The sequence below is a fragment of the Seriola lalandi genome, unplaced genomic scaffold (assembly GCF_002814215.2).
Source record: "Seriola lalandi dorsalis isolate HSWRI2012SDOR001 ecotype SW California unplaced genomic scaffold, Sedor1 jcf7180002054563, whole genome shotgun sequence".
NCBI classification, from domain to species: domain Eukaryota; kingdom Metazoa; phylum Chordata; class Actinopteri; order Carangiformes; family Carangidae; genus Seriola; species Seriola lalandi.
Genome location: NW_019525116.1, coordinates 2,367,585 through 2,370,077, shown reverse-complemented (window position 1 = coordinate 2,370,077; position 2,493 = coordinate 2,367,585). Strand labels below are relative to the sequence as shown.

The window sequence follows — 2,493 nt, the reverse complement described above, 5'->3', positions numbered from 1 at the left end:
TATACTGTGACATATTTAATGACTTTTTATGCCTTACTATACTACGACTTTTTTATGAGTTTTTATGCCTTACTATACTATGACTTTTTTATGAATTTTTATGCCTTACTATACTCTGTCATATTTAATGACTTTTTATGCCTTACTATACTATGTCGTATTTAATGACTTTTTATGCCTTACTATACTATGTCGTTTTTATGACTTTTTATGCCTTACTATACGACGATTTTTTATGACTTTTTATGCCTTACTATACAATGACTTTTTTATGACATTTTATGCCTTACTATACCGTCACTTTTTTATGACTTTTTAATGCCTTACTATACTGTGACATATTTAATGACTTTTTATGCCTTACTATACTATGTCGTTTTTATGACTTTTTATGCCTTACTATACTATGTCTTTTTATGACTTTTTAAGCCTTACTATACTATGTCTTTTTTATGAATTTTTATGCCTTACTATAATATGTCGTTTTATGACATTTTATGCCTTACTATACTATGTCTTTTTTATGACTTTTTATGCCTTACTATACTATGTCGTTTTATGACTTTTTATGCCTTACTATACTATGACTTTTTTTATAATTTTTTATGCCTTACTACACTATGACTTTTTTATTACTTTTTATGCCTTACTATACTGTGACATATTTAATGACTTTTTATGCCTAACTATAGTATGTCGTTTTTTTTTACTTTTTATGCCTTACTATACTATGACGTTTAAATGCGTTATTATACTGTGATATTTTTATGACTTTTAATGCCTTAGTATAGTAATATGATTTTATCATTTACTATGCTATGACTATTTCATAACTTTTTATGCCTTACTATACTATGTCATTTTTATGACTTTTTATGACTAACTATACTACATTTTTATGCCCTTTAATGCCTTACTTTACCATGACATTTTTAATCCTCACTATGTTATCTAGTTTTGGTGTCTTATATTGCCTTACTATACTGTGTCGTTTGTTTGTCTTTTCACGCCTTAATATACTTTGTAGTTTTTATGGCTTATATTGCCTTAATATACTATGTTGTTTTTTTTTCACTTTTTATGCCTTACTATACTATGACCTTTTTTTGCTTACTATAGTATGATGTTTCTATACCTTATGGTATACTTTGTTGATTTGATTTCTTATAGTTGCCTTACAATGTCCGTTTTTCACTTTTCATGCGTTACTATACTACAATGTTTTCTTTTACTTTCTTTCCCTCAATATACTGTGATGTTTCCATGCCTTAGTAATGAATTTTTACGCACTACCATAAGATTACATTTTTATGTGTTAAATTACCATGACTTTTTTATACCTTCTTTGTAAGGTTTTGTCATGATCCGAACCCACAATAAGAACACACGTCAGTAGTGATAACATTTGTTTTATTGCACTCTTATTTCATGGTGTGGAATGTGGGCTGGTTATGATGCTGAGGGCATGGGGCTGTAGACAGTCCGGCACGATAATGGCAGAGATGTATTTATAGACAGGAATCCACAGGAATCCGCAGGCAAACAAAATCCAAGATGACAAGACAGGAGCTGAGCATGGCAGGTGGAAGGATGGCAGCAGTATGAATCTGAAGCACAAAAACAAAAGGATTACAAAAAGTTCAGAAAGACTCAGTGCAAAGAGGTAGCAAACTGAGTTTGGTCATACTCTTAATACCACTTGAAGAAATGGAACGATCTCGCAGAGAATTGTAAGTTGAAGTGGTCCATTATACTGCAGCAGGTCGTGGAGATTGTATGATGAGAACCAGGGGAGTATGGCGAATGGAGCGAGCAGGAACCAGGAAGCCATGACCAACTGACACACACTTATGCAGACACAGACAAAAACTGCGGACAAACAAATACATGCGGCAGGGGAGAAGAGCAGAGCACATGAGAGCAAGGTCTTAATCCAAACAGTACTATTTTATGACTTTTTTTGCCTTACAATACTATGATATTTTTGTGCCTTGATATACTATGTGGATTTTTTGACTTTTCAGTCATACTATACTATGTTGTTTTTATGACTTTTAATGCCTTATCATACTTTGTTGTTTTTATGGCTTATATTGCCTTACTATACTATGTTGATTTTATTACTTTTTTTTGCCTTACTACACTATGATATTTTTATGCCTTACTATATTATGATGTTTTTATGCTTTATGATGCTTTACTACACTTTGATGTTTTTAGTCCACTCTTTACTGTCGTTTTGATGTCTTATATTGACTTACTATACTATGCCATTTTTACTAATTTTTATGCCTTACTATACTACGACTTTTTAATGACATTTTGTGCCTTACTATACTGTGACTTTTTTATGAATTTTTATGCCTTACTATACTATGTCGATTGTATGACTTTTTATGCCTTACTATACTATGTCGTTTTTATGACTTTTTATGCCTTACTATACTGTGTCGTTTTTATGACTTTTTATGCCTTACTATACTGTGACATATT

General features: G+C 31.2%; 1 long non-coding RNA gene across 1 annotated transcript in view; it reads right to left on the bottom strand.

Annotated features, from left to right (window-relative positions):
• Window positions 1–1,393: 1,393 nt before the first annotated feature.
• Window positions 1,394–2,493, bottom strand: part of LOC111662512 (uncharacterized) — a 25,122-nt gene continuing 24,022 nt past the window's right edge. Inside the window, exons 3-4 of the long non-coding RNA XR_002761326.2 lie at window positions 1,688–1,869; window positions 1,394–1,607 (exon numbers count right to left, since the gene is read on the bottom strand). This is a non-coding gene — a long non-coding RNA (uncharacterized LOC111662512). The remainder of the gene's footprint in view (window positions 1,608–1,687; window positions 1,870–2,493) is intronic.